This window comes from Lampris incognitus, chromosome 1 (assembly GCF_029633865.1).
Source record: "Lampris incognitus isolate fLamInc1 chromosome 1, fLamInc1.hap2, whole genome shotgun sequence".
Lineage (NCBI taxonomy): Eukaryota > Metazoa > Chordata > Actinopteri > Lampriformes > Lampridae > Lampris > Lampris incognitus.
Genome location: NC_079211.1, coordinates 129,936,849 through 129,951,213, shown reverse-complemented (window position 1 = coordinate 129,951,213; position 14,365 = coordinate 129,936,849). Strand labels below are relative to the sequence as shown.

The 14,365-nt window shown below is 42.9% G+C and overlaps 1 long non-coding RNA gene across 1 annotated transcript; it reads right to left on the bottom strand.

Moving 5' to 3' along the window:
* Positions 1-2,245: 2,245 nt before the first annotated feature.
* On the bottom strand, positions 2,246-7,991 carry LOC130122688 (uncharacterized). Its single transcript, XR_008811262.1, has 3 exons — positions 7,933-7,991; positions 2,608-2,818; positions 2,246-2,263 (listed from the first exon to the last, which is right to left on the bottom strand). It is a non-coding gene; the product is annotated as an uncharacterized LOC130122688 (long non-coding RNA).
* Positions 7,992-14,365: the final 6,374 nt, after the last annotated feature.

The following is a 14,365-nucleotide window of genomic DNA, read 5'->3' as shown; positions in this document are numbered from 1 at the left end:
CGTCACCACCCCTAAATTTCATAAACTACATTGCCAAACATGGATTACCTTAGATATCGCTATAAATGCAAGTTTCCATTCTACATAAATCATCACCCTTTGTGCCTGTATAAGGCAGGGCGGTGTTTCCTTTATCCCAATTTCTTCCAAGACACACGAGAAACATAAGCAACAAGCCAAGAAATGTTTGGTAACACTTTCTATGAAGCTTGCATCTATAACGCCCTATAAGCACATATAACACCCTATAAGCATCTATAATGCCCTATACGCATCAATTGCATCTATAACGCCCATACTTTCCTATAATATGTATTACAATGACTAATGGCTATGGCTGAAGACTGAAATAGCACTGAAGTCTCACTATGCATCTCTACAAACCTTCAGCAAAACAAGTTGGCTATGACGCATTATGACATTTAACAGATAAACAGGCTAATGATGACATATTTTTAATGCATAAATCCGTTTTACATTGACATAATGTATCATAAAGGTGGTTATGAGGTGTTGTGAGGGCGTATACAGGGTTATAATGAATCTTACAATGACTTATAGCTACACTTACAGGGCGTTATAGCTGTTTATAGGGTATTATAGATGCAAGCTTCATAGAAAGTGTTACCAAATGTGTATCTATGGTGGGTTTACTGCAGATAAATGTATCACAAATATTTGGCAACTTGCCCTGTATAAGTGTTGAAATGTGTTGTGATGGCATGGTCCATGCAGTATGGAGATAGTTGTTGGTTCAGCAGGAGTCGCTGTCCTGAGAAATATTACAGGAACATGTGAGAAGTCAATAAAATAACAAAGTAACTAACAGATGTACACATTCAGGAGGGGTACCTACACGCATGTGCTATGTATACAGTAGTGGTGTTGAAGTCCTAAGACAGGAGTGTAGCATGGGAAAAATAGCGACTAGAGAAGAAGTACCTGTGCTATTGTATGGAAGTATTGGAAGGACATGTTTGGTTTGTGTGTATTGTTGGGAGTGAATAATTGTGGTGCGACTGTAGAAGTGTGCAATGTCACATTGTTTTTTTTACAATGCACAAATATGTAATCAAATGCAGAAATAATATGCACGATAGTTTCATGTACAGAAACAGACATGAAATTTAGAGCAATATAGTAAAAGTAAAGCGATGAAAGCAATATTAGCAGAATAGCATATAGTATTTGCTGGAACAGTAGGGAAGGAAAAAACCCTGAATTTGTGGGGGAAAATGTTTTGTTGAGGTCAGATTTGGACAATTAAAGGTAATATTTGGGCATCCAGGTAGCGTAGTGGTCTATTCCATTGCCTACCAACACAGGGATCGCTGGTTCGAATCCCCCTGTTACCTCAGGCTTGGTTGGGCGTCCCTACAGACACAATTGGCCATGTCTACGGGTGGGAAGCCGGATGTGGGTATGTGTCCTGGTCGCTGCACTTGCGCCTCCCCTGATCGGTCGGGGCGCCTGTTTGGGGGGGGGCTGAGGGGAATAGCGTGATCCTCTCATGTGCTACGTCCCCCTGGCAAAACTCCTCACTGTCAGGGGAAAAGAAGCGGCTGGCGACTCCACATGTATCGGAGGAGGCATGTGGTAGTCTGCAGCCCTCCCCGTGGAGCAGCATAACTGGAACGGCTCAGAAGAGTGGGGCAATTGGCCGAGTACGATTAGGGAGAAAAGGGGGGGTCAAAAAAAAGTTAATATTTACTTCTGATGTATACAGCATTAGGCGGTTTGTTTTTGCCATCTAATGTGCTATTTGCCGTTAATATCGCTTAATGAGGGACATGTGAAACAAGAGGAATTTTGGCAACTGAGATGATATGGTCATTCAGATTGTGTGAGTACCCACCTAGGTATACTGCAATATAATGTGTCTTTTGCTAAAAGTATCCTCAATTACCACTTGAGTATGTAGGATGGAGAAAGAATCCAGGGCCAAAGAATCTTCCTGGTTCATTACTTTTCGGTTATCACATTGTCAGCTTGGCTCAGATAAATCCCAACGTGCAGCTCAAAGCCAACAATTCAACCGACTAGCAGGAGATTTCAATGACTTGCGCTGGAATAATGATATTTTTCAACACATCCATCAGCAGCATCAGTAGTACATCTTCATTATGTTGATGGCCTCTGAGTGTTGAGGGATTGGAGGAGCAGGAATGTCTCCCTCATAAGTCAGTTGACTCACCAGTTCTCAGCTGTTCCTCTTTTAGTGTGGAAATGCCATGTCAAAAGCTAGCCCCTCCTCCCATCGATCCTGTAAATGCAAATACAGACAAATTTATATGAAAACACCTTGTGGAGTACGTTTGAATAGTTAATTGTAAAGAAAGCATAGTTGGTAGATCAATGGCCAGAAAACATTTACTTGCATTTTCATTACCTACCACTTTCCAGCATTGACTGATTAAACTTGACATGTTCTCCATTTAAATGTAATCCGGACATGATTCATTCTCCCAGCATCTACAACATTCTCAGTGACATGCTTTTTGTGCATGGACTGCATTTAACACAAGATCCATCGCTTCTGCGATGAATTAAAATACTTACAAATGAATTTCAAATCATAGCAGTTCAGATAATTAAATATTTGTGTACCATTTGGGCATTTTGGTTAGTGCATCTGTGGTTAGACATCTGTGGTTCCTCAAATGCTAACAAGGTTTGTCTGTGAGCTTGAAGTGAGACCACCGTTGAAGTGACGTATCTCCGCTTCCCTTACCACCATCCACAAAAATGTTCATAAGAACTACAGAGGAACAAGGCAGTGGTACGTGCAGCACCCCTGAGGAACCGGCTGGCAGCACATCTGTCATTGGGAAAATTCAGAACAGTATGCTTCTTATTTATGGAGCTTTTCAAGTACACTACACAGTAAAAATATAATAACACACAAGAGATGGGCTGACAGTTTCCAGTGAAGGGTAAATTCAAAGGGGGTAAGAAGTGGTCAGGTTAAGCCGAATCCTTAACAGGTCATTAAAAGTGAGGTGCAACCAGAATGTCCAGATGGCCCCGCATGTTAATGGTCCATACTGTAAAGCTGCTATGCAATGGATTTGGATTAGGGCTGGGAATTGGCAGCTACCAACTGATTTGATGTACAATATTTCCATACTAATTTGATATAAATCGCAATTTTTCAAATTTTCCCAACTTTATAAATGTTGAGATTCAAATTTACTTTTTTAAACATTTTAAGGCTCCATCCCCACTTATCTACAGTAAAATGGGAAAACTGCAATAATTGACAAAGAGAATGTACAACAAAACGCATTTATTTTGTTATACAAAAGCTTAAAACATAGGGATGCACCCACCAATATCACCGTTTCTCTGCTACCACTGAGTCCAAGTACCAATCGGTACTTCAGTACTCAGATCAGGACTCCTGAGTATGGACCCATTGCTTTTGCTGAGCTGTGCAGATGTACGCCATTAGTTTGGGATCGATGGGCAAACTAGCTGAGATAGAATCAGGCTTCTTTTTTTTTTTAACCATGAAAGAAATACTGGCTTCCATGTGCCAAAGATGCAGTAAATCAAGTCATTTTAGGTTTATTTTTGACATGTTACTGAGGGCCTTTCCTATCAGATTTTAGTCTTGGGTAAAACCTCAGATACCAAAATTCAATTTTAGCCTGATATCTGCCTGATAGCCAACACCAGTATCGGTACATCTCTTGCTTCAACATTGCAATTTAGCGGCGTCCGGGTGGCGTGGCGGTCTATTCCATTGCCTACCAATACAGGGATCGTCGGTTCGGATCCCCGTGTTACCTCCGGTTTGGTCGGGCGTCCCTACAGACACAATTGACCATGTATGCGGGTGGGAAGCCGGATGTGGGTATGTGTCCTGGTCACTGCACTAGCGCCTCCTCTGGTTGGTCGGGGCGCCTGTTCGGGGGGGAGGGGGAACTGGGGGGAATAGTGTGATCCTCCCATGCACACGCTATGTCCCCCTGGTGAAATTCCTCACTGTCAGGTGAAAAGAAGCGGCTGGCGACTCCACATGTATCAGAGGAGGCATGTGGTAGTCTGCAGCCCTCCCCGGATCAGTAGAGGGGGTGGAACAGCGACCGGGACGGCTCGGAAGAGTGGGGTAATTGGCGGGATGCAATTGGGGAGAAAAAGGGGGGAAGATCCAAGAGAGAAAAAAAAACCTTGCAATTTAGAGGAAACACTGCAATGTAAAAATCTTCATGTCTTAGTATTGGAACTTTGGAGCGAATCGATGTCCCCCTGCACCCTCAATTTGGATATCTCGCCCATGTCCAACGTCTTCCACTCTCCTCCATGTTTTCTGTCGCTCTCCGCTGTTTACCATCTGATACAGCAGAAATGCCTGAAGATGATCTTTACTGAACAGAAAGCTGACTTGCCAGATAAAAAGGGATACAGGAGGGAATGTGCCGACTGTGTAAACCTCTCGTCTCTCCTCAGATGTCATGAGAGCTCCTATCTTTCAACCAACCGCCTGGAGCAGTTGCTGGTGCATGGGTGCCTTCAAGTTCAAACAGAAATGCAATAATTTACAAGTAGAACAATGAATGCGAGTCAACAAGGTAGTAAAAAATAGTTTGACTCAGAAATGACAGATCAGAACAGAAAACTAAAGTTCTTCCCAAGACGCCCACTGACAACACAACACTGACTCCCACTGCAGCTATAAAACCTTTACTTTTTAATCATTCAAAAAAAATCTACATCCCATGCCAAAACCTTCATATTAAATTCATTAACCAAGGGCTTACAGTAGGGGAGCACCCAGAGAGAGCCATTTAAAAAGTCATTTCTAATTCTGTTGAACATAAAATTTGAGCTGTTGTTCGAACTCCGCCCCGTCCTATTTTCTTTGCGGTATTTTGGCTTTGCGAGGGATAATAGAGGCCTATGAAAATGGATCATGGAAATGGACTGGCTGGCACACAGCGCAAAGCAGTGAATGCACAGACGCAGACACACACAGACACAGATACACCCACACACAGACACAGATACACCCACACACCCACACACACACACACCCACACACACACACACACACACACACACACGCACACATTCCAAATCCTTTCTTCTCTCCAAATCAAACACGGCCTGGGTTTCAAAGGCAGAACTGCACTTGCCACAATATGCTGGGCTCCTTATAGCTTACATATGCACAAATCTTATTATGATTTTCCTCTGTGGCTGCCTCAGGGCTAATGGATACAGTGGTGTGAAAATATTACCACAGTAGACGGAAATGACCCGTGAAGGTACGACTCGGAAAGAACTCTCCCTCTGCTGATTTCTGACCTCCTGTATGGGCCTGCCTTTCTTCCTGTCTCCCCTGGCGTTTCACGGACACAGTCCGGGAAGGCCCGCAGAGAGCAGCTGCGAGCTCTGCTGCTGTTGGCTGCCTGTTAGAGGAGCCGAAAGGTCGGCCGGGGTCAACGTGGACATGAAGCAGTGGGACGACGGTGAAAACCTGACCTCGATCCGGCCCCACACAGCTGAACACTCTCATTGCCAAAACTAGGCTGCAAGCTGAAGCTCGAGTTTGAATCCTCATAACCCGAGTAAAGGCAAGTTGCAGTAGCATTGCTCAACTCCTTTAATCACTGTGGGATGAACTGTAATGAGCTAGTGTGCAGTGGTTTATCTAGACTGGACACCACACTGCTGACCTCACTCATACAGTATCTGCCCAAAATTCCTTGTCCCGTGATATGAGAAAGGTATTCTCGTTCTTGTTGCTGCCGTTATCTGCACTTCATTTACATCTATTTAACACCATGTTCTAGAAAGTCACAGAAATGCATTTTGTTATATTTTTGTGTTCGGTGCTATAGATGCCGTTTCATGGGACCTTTAAGCACATGGATAGGTGGTGTTTGCCATGTGGGTGAAAGTAATGACTGGCAGAAGGTTTAGACGGATCACGGTAAAGCATCTGAAAGTCAACCCAGGATTCTCCCTGTAGCCGGTAACTTAATATGCCACTATCTGAATTTTTATCGCATGGCAAATCCCACCCATCTGGCGCTCCAGTTTAAATCAAACTGACCCAGATCAAATAGGCTTCACGGGTCCGTGCTTTGCCCAAATCCCGAGTCGTGACCATCCATACAGGCTGACCTTCTTTAAGGAAATACCATCCTGGTATGTAGCAGTCACGCTGACAAACTGCTGTATACATTTCACCAGATCACAGCCCTCAGCCCAAATCACTTCAGCCCCATCTGACCACCAGGATATACCTTACACACAGTAGCCAAGCCTCCGAGTGGAGAAGACATTTAAACACAACTGGTTATTCGATATGAAGTTAAAGTCAAGCAGTCAAGAATATTTAAGAGGAAATTACTAGAAATTGACAACGATTTGGAGAAGTTGATTGTTGCAGGCCAATAACTTTGTCCCCTTCTTTCTCTCTCTCTCTGTCTGTCTCTCTCTCTCTCTCTCTGTCTGTCTGTCTGTCTGTCTGTCTGTCCTTGTCTCTCTCTCGCTCACTCTCTCTGTCTCTGTCTGTCTGTCTGTCTGTCTGTCCCTGTCTCTCTCTCCCACTCTCTCTGTCTGTATGTCTGTCTGTCTGTCTGTCTCTCTCTCGTTCCCTTACTTCTTTCTTGCCCTGCATTTTTAGATGATCTGTTTCTTACTAAAACTACTTTTATCGTTTTTCCATCTATTTTATTGCTATTGTGGTTTCACCCAAATCCTCCTTTTAAATGAGATCCTTGGTTTCAATAAGACTAGCCTGGACAAATAAAGGTTATATTAAATGAAAATATGTAAGCGAATACTAATTTGACTTGTTTAAGTTCCTTACTCAGACGGGCACATTCGATTATTGGTAATTCTCTCTAAAAACCCTCTCTCTTCCAAACAGACTTTTGAATAATGAGATGTTGGTAGGGATGTGGAGTTTTGGCTGCAAGTCGGACAGTTCTATTAAAACACTGTGAGGTCTCTCCCCACTCAAAAACTAAAATCAATCAGGGAATCGTTAAACAAAAGATGAATGTTTCCTGAAATTTTGCAAACCTTTTTTTCGTCTCTCTCTTTTTTTTGGGGGGGAATTTTCCCCCTTTCCGACCAATTACCCCACTCTTCAGAGCCATCCCGGTCGCTGCTCCACCCCCGGGGGAGGCCTGCAGACTACCACATGCCTCCTCCGATACATGTGGAGTTGCCAGCCGCTTCTTTTCACCTGACAGTGAGGAATTTCACCAGTGGGACGTAGCGCATGGGAGGATCACGCTATTCCCCCCTTCCCCCCCCCCGAACAGGTGCCCCGACCGACCAGAGAGGGCGCTAGTGCAGTGATCAGGACACATACCCACATCTGGTTCCCACCCGCAAACATGGGCATTTGTGTCTGTAGGGACGCCGACCAAGTCGGAGGTAACACGGGGATTCGAACTGACGATCCCTGTGTTGGTATGCAATGGCCTACCAACACAGGGACCGCTATGCTAAGAGGAAGTAAAAGCTTGTTGAACAGCTTATTTGAATAAACACAAGTGGCCTTGTTCTCTCTCTCTCTCTCTCTCTCTCTCTCTCTCTCTCTCTCTCTCTCTCTCTCTCTCTCTCTCTCTCTCTCTCTCTCTCTCTCTCTCTCTCTCTCTCTCTCTCTCTCTCTCTCTCTCTCTCTCTCAATTCAATTCAATTCAATATGTGCTTTATTGGCATGACATACATTTGTGTACATATTGCCAAAGCATGTAAAACAACAACACAATACAACAATGATTATAATAATAACAAAAACAACAATGATTATAATAATAACAGCAACAACAACAATGATTATGATATTAAATAACAATAGTAGCAATAGGTGCCGTCATCCACTATCTCTCAGGTTGTGGCAAGATAATATAAATCTTGCTGCAATGTTCGCCGCTGGCCCCCCTCCCAGGACCACCCGCAGCTTACCTGCGTCGTCCATTTCCTGGTACTCTGGAATCACATGTTCCAGTTCCTTGACAAAAGCCCGGCGCTGTTTTTCAAATCTGTCACATTTAAGGAGGAAGTGCACCTCTGTCTCCACCTCATCTGTCATGCACTGACCACATGATCGTTGCTCTTTTGGCAACCACGTCTTTTTGTGTCTCCCCTTTTCAATGGCGAGACTGTGGTCACTGAGCCTGTATTTGGTGAGGATCTGTCGCTGCTTCCTGTCTCTGACGTTTAAGAGGTATTCTTCCAAATCATAGTTTGTTTTTAGGGCCCGATAGACTTCTAGTTTGTTTTGAGTTTTGATTTCAGCGTTCCAATGTTTCAGATAATTGTTCTTGCTTTGTTTTATAGCCTGATTTATCGTAAACTTTGTTTGGGATGCAGTGCTGGCCTGAGGTTGGTTGGTCTTAGTATTTGTTACAGGGTTAATGAGTCTCAGAGCCAGCTGCTTCAGGGGACTCTTTTCGGGGTTCAGTTCTTGGGTTTTCAGAGCTTTAAAGTGCAATGTATTTGTTGGGCTTGTGTTTAAGTGCATCCAGAAATTTAGAGATCTTTTTTGTACATTTATTAATAATGGAAACCGGCCTAATTCTGCCCTACATGCGTTGTTTGGTGTTTTCCTTTGTATTTTCAGAATCATTCTACAGAATTCAGCATGTAGGGTTTCTGCTGGATGCTTGTCCCATCTAGTGTAGCTGGAAAGACTGAGTGGACCCCATACCTCACTTCCATATAGTGCAATGGGCAGAATTACACTATCAAACAGTTTGCACCAGATGGAGATTGGTATATCAATGTTAAAGAATTTATTTTTAATTGCATATAGAGCTCTGCGAGCTTTTTGTTTTAGGTTATTCACTGCCCTACTGAAACTCCCTGATGCTGTAATAATTAGACCCAGGTAAGTATACTGCATCGTATGTTCTAAGGTGATGCTACCTAGAGTCAACTGGTATCTATTTTCCTGACATCTGGGCTTCTTCTGGAAGATCATTACTTTTGTCTTTTTTGGATTTATTGCCAGGGCCCAGTGCTGGCAATAGTCCTCAAGCAGGTCTAGTAGTTGTTGCAGCCCATCTGCGGTTGGTGACAACAAAACTAGATCATCTGCATAAAGCAAAAATTTCACTTCCATGTCATACAGGGGGAGACCTGGGGCTGCAGACTGTTCCAGCTGCACCGCCAGTTCATTAATATATATATTAAAACAGTGTCGGGCTAAGTCCACAGCCCTGTCTCACCCCTCTATTCTGAGTGAAGAACTCAGTGTGTTTGTCTCCAATCTTAACTGCACATTTGTTGTCCAAATACATTGACTTTATTATGTCATACACTTTACCCCCTACACCACTTTGTAAAAGTTTATAGTATAGTCCTTCATGCCAAATAGAGTCGAAAGCTTTTTTGAAGTCAATAAAACAAGCAAATATTTTTCCATTTTTGGTTTGATTCACATTTTCATTTATGAGGGTGTGTAGGGTGTAAATATGGTCCGTAGTCCGGTGATTTGGAAGCCAATTTGACCTTTGCTCAGGACATTGTGTTCGTTAAGGAGGGTTAGAATTCGATTGTTCAAAATGCTATTAAACACCTTCCCCAGACTACTGCTCACACAAATGCCTCTGAAATTATTAGGATCCAATTTGTCTCCATTTTTATGAATAGGAGTTATAAGCCCTTTGCTCCAGATGTCAGGAAAAAATCCCGAATTTAGAACAATGTTGAACAATTTGAGTACTGCCCTTTGCAGCTCAGGTGTGCTGTTTTTAAGCATCTCGCTTCTGATGCTGCCAAGGCCACAAGCTTTATTGGGTTTTAAGGATTTGAGCTTCTGTGCTAATTCTTCTTGTGTTATTGGAAAATCCAGTGGGTTTTGGTTGTCTTTTATAGTGCATTCGAGCAACCGTAATTTTTGTTTGATCAGATTGTAATTGGAATTTGAGTGTTCTTGTTGGATTTCCGAATAGATATGTTCAAAATGACTTTTCCAAATTTCTCCATTTTGGATAGGCAGGTCTTGTGGTTTTGTAGCGCTCAAATTATTCCACATTTCCCAGAATTGGTTTTGATTCAGGGAATGTTCTATTTCCTGTAGGGTTCTATCTACATGGCTTTGTTTTTTCATTCTTAATGTGTGTTTATATAGTTTTAATGTTTCGCTATATTTCTTTCTTATATCCATATCTTGAGGTTGGTAGTGTTTCAGGTTTGACAATTTACGCAGTTCTTTTCTTATATTTTTACAATCGTTGTCAAACCATTTTTCATTTTTCAGATTGTTTCTTTTTTCTGTTGTGGGTCCTTGGTAGGACCATGTTTGCTGCCATCTGAAAGATACAATTGATTTCATTGACAGCTTGGTTGGTATTGTCCTTATTAGTTTCAAACGGTTTGTTAATGAAGTTAGTAATCATATTAAGTAATCTCTCTCTCTCTCTCTCTCTCTCTCTCTCTCTCTCTCTCTCTCTCTCTCTCTCTCTCTCTCTCTCTCTCTCTCTCTCTCTCTCTCTTTCTCACTTGCCATAGAGGTGCATCCATGTTATCGTGTTGTGCATGTGTGAGAGTGCAATTTCATTCAGTCTAGCAAGTTGTGACAAGAGTGGCACTGCGGGTACGCCCACTCCATGTACTGATTTTCTGTCTCTATGTCTGAGAGGTGTGTGCACGTGTGTATCCATGAGGTTGTTGTATGTTTGCATATACTACATGTGTACAGGTTGGGACAGCGGCATCCAAACACAGCTTGTTTACCCACAGCATGGTTGAGTAACAGCTCAGAGATATGTGTGTGTGTGTGTGTGTGTGTGTGTGTGTGTGTGTGTGTGTGTGTGTGTGTGTGTGTGTGTGTGTGTGTGTGTGTGTGTGTGTGTGTGTGTGTGTGTGTACTTGTGTTCCACTCTGAGGCCCCAGGCCAGAGAATGGCTGGGGAAAACAACAGCCCCTGTCAAAATGTGTCACTGGTCTGATCCACGTCCGCTATCAAAGGAAGCCTCGGGGGGGGGGGGCAAGTCAGCATGAAGTTCCTACCTTTGCTGATCAGTTTACTCATCATTTCCATAATAACTTTATTCTTTTTATTTTCTCCTGGGTTAGCCAAGTGTTTTTTGTTTTGTTTTTTTCATGAAAGACATTCAGTTTGGATGCGGTCCTTGGCTGGCAAGTTCTGAGCTGGGCAAGTTTCTCTGAAGGGCACCGGTGGACTCACGCTTCACCTTTTGTGAGTCTTGGGCTATCGATTGGCTCCCTTCGCTGCAAATGCGATGGGACAAACTTGAGGAACTTGCTGTCTCCTCTTGTTGTTACGTGACGGGGCATTTTGAGACCACTGCAGCACTGTGAAGCAGGGTTTAAAAAAAAACAACCCGTCTTTCGTTTCCGTGGCTCTGCAGTTTTCCACCGGCAGCCAGCAAACACATAGGCGAGAGGTTTGACATATGCTGGAAACAACAGAGGGACACGGAGACAAAGCGGGAGCGCAACACACACAAGCCTTTGCCCAAATATGGCCGCCCACTTCACAGGCCGTGACTGGGAGCGGAAAGAAGGAAGGAAGGAAATGGAAAGATGCCCATCTCCGAGAGTTCAAAGGTCAGCACTTCAGTGAAGAGGTAATCCAGCAGTGAAGAGAGGGAAACTAGACAGCGTGGGTGTGGAGACAGAGAAGGAAAGTGAGGGGGTGAATTAGACAGTGAGTGACTACCCAAATGACTTTCCTAAATGACTGATTCATTCAGTGTCTGTGAGCGGCTGTGTGACTGTTTGGATGACAGAGAGAGAAAGCATGTGAGATGAAGGACAGAGAAAGAAGAGAGAGGCAGTGGGGTGTCATTGATTTTGTACTAAGTCAGTCTATTTAATGAAAGCATCACTGAGAGATTCACATACACACGAGAAATCCAATTATTAAGAGTTATCAGTTCATGCCAATATATCAATTACACACATTGATTACACATGGATAATGGGAAGGCGATTACAGCCACATCTATGTGATTCTTTGCATAACTGCTGTAAGGTCCACAGAAACATATTGATAGATAGATAGATAGATAGATAGATAGATAGATAGATAGATAGATAGATAGATAGATAGATAGATAGATAGATAGATAGATAGATAGATAGATAGATAGATAGATAGATAGATAGATAGATAGATAGATAGATAGATAGATAGATAGATAGATCGATAGATGGACAGACCCAGTATCTGATACAGGAGTCCTTATGAGTGACCAAATTATCCTATGGTAGTTATAGCACTTCAAATCACCAGCAGCTTTGTAAAAAAAAAAAACTTTAAAAAAAAACAGACTCACCACTAGTTACCACACACAGGCTTCAGCGCCACAAAAAAGTGTTCGCTGTAACTCCTTGTGGTGCTCTCCAGCTCTTGCCCTCACCAATATGTGAATAAAGCCTTTATTTATGTAATTCCCTCGTTCTACCTTCAAACCCCCTCTCCATCTTAATCCCTCCATCTGCCCTCAGCCTGCCTCTCAATAGAGCGTAATTGCAGGGCCACCCACTTCTACTGGTGTACAGAGAGATCAGAGGAGAATAACCAGACCCTGCCCGCATCTTTCCCTGTTTCATTTTTTTTTAATGATGGCTTGCATCAGTGAGATAGTAATTTACATCCCTAATAATCAGGTAAGGTCCTTCCTAAGCAAGTGGGAGATGACCATACATACATGTTGTGTCCCTGACATCCGTTACACGTCCGTCCTGTTACATCTACCAAGTCAAATTATTATCCTCCATAACAACTGTGCTCAGGGGAGTACAACTGACTAATTGATGTCACCAGCACCATTACATAATTAGAATCTGAACCAGAGTCTGTTTCTCCACATGCATGGAATTTGACACGTATGACATAATACAACATGCATTTGCTTTTATGAACTTTAATGCAGGTTTTAACTTATAGCGCTTTGAGATTTGTTAATGAAAAGTGTCTTATGAATAAAATCTATTATCGTTATCACTATTATATGATAAGCATTATTTCTGTTTGCAGGGAAAATAACACATATGGAGTGATGCTTCTTCTTACAAAGAGTGTGCAAATCGTAGATTAGAAGCCTGTGTAAATACATACCTTTGTGACTCTGTGGCAGCATACAACAAATTTAGTGAAAATAATTTAGTGAAAAATGTAATGTGTTTCTGATTCCTGATTCTCACTTCTGCCTGAAAGGTCATGGGCATCCAATACACTAGCTAGAACAAGTTGAAGGCCTTTTTCTTTTTCTTTAATTTACTCTTTGTATGTCTTGTTTGTTGCAATTACACAGAAAATTAAAAGGGAATTTGATTTATGATAGGTCATTACTTGACAGTCTTAAGGTCTTAACCTCAATGTCAGCCTTTCAAGATGGATGTGTATAACCTAGGTTTAACCTTGAACATACAAAGTCAAACTTGCACTTATGGTTTCACACACACACACACACACACACACACACACACACACACACACACACACACACACACACACACACACACACACACACTTGCACACGTGCACATGCTAGGGGAATTCCTCCAATAACATCTAGACCAAAGCAGACATGGGTGGTCCACTCTTGTCATTATACCCCTGCAGGCAAGAAGGCAAACACAAAGCACCCTGGGAAACACAACCTTCCCTAATGCCAGAGTACGAGAAGCTGCTGTCAATCTGACTAGAAACAACTCATCAACTCTCAGCAGAGCACAGATCAGCCAGAGATGGGACCTCAGTGTATTAACCAGCCAGAGATAAAACCATCCCCAAGGAGGCATTAACTTAGAGACCGAGTCTGGCTTCATGTTGAAAACATGTGGTGTAAATGACAGTGTAGCGGAGGAGGAAGCCACAGTGTTTGCAGTGTTTGTTCTCTGCACGGCGTGAAGTGTGACTCTAATTGCAGATTGGTAAATATTATCATACAGCTGTGAACTTGTGACACGCGGATAGTGGTCTAATATCGTTGAAGTTTTCCATTTATTTTTCTTTGTCAAAACGTGATTTCCCATGTCAAGCTACCTTTGTGTCGCTAACGCGTGCAAACCGCAGGCCTGTGCAAACACACACCGAGCAAACAGGCTGCGCCATTGTCGGGCAGAAGAGCGGGGCTTGTTTATGCTTCAGAAGCACCGAGAGCAAGGCAAAGGGCAGCAACGCCTTCTCGCTGTACTATGTGTAGAGATGAAAACAAGCCAATGGAGATGAATAGGCCCAGAAATGTAAACAGCTCTTATCTCTCTGTCCTTTGCCCCCCGAGTGACCCCCCCTTGTCTTTACCTCCCTCCTCTCACTCACAGTGTTTACTCTCCTGTCGAGCCCTGCACTCCCTGTGACCAGTGTATTACACCTAGCTCAGTCAATGGATAACACAGCCCATTGATATACTGACACAAT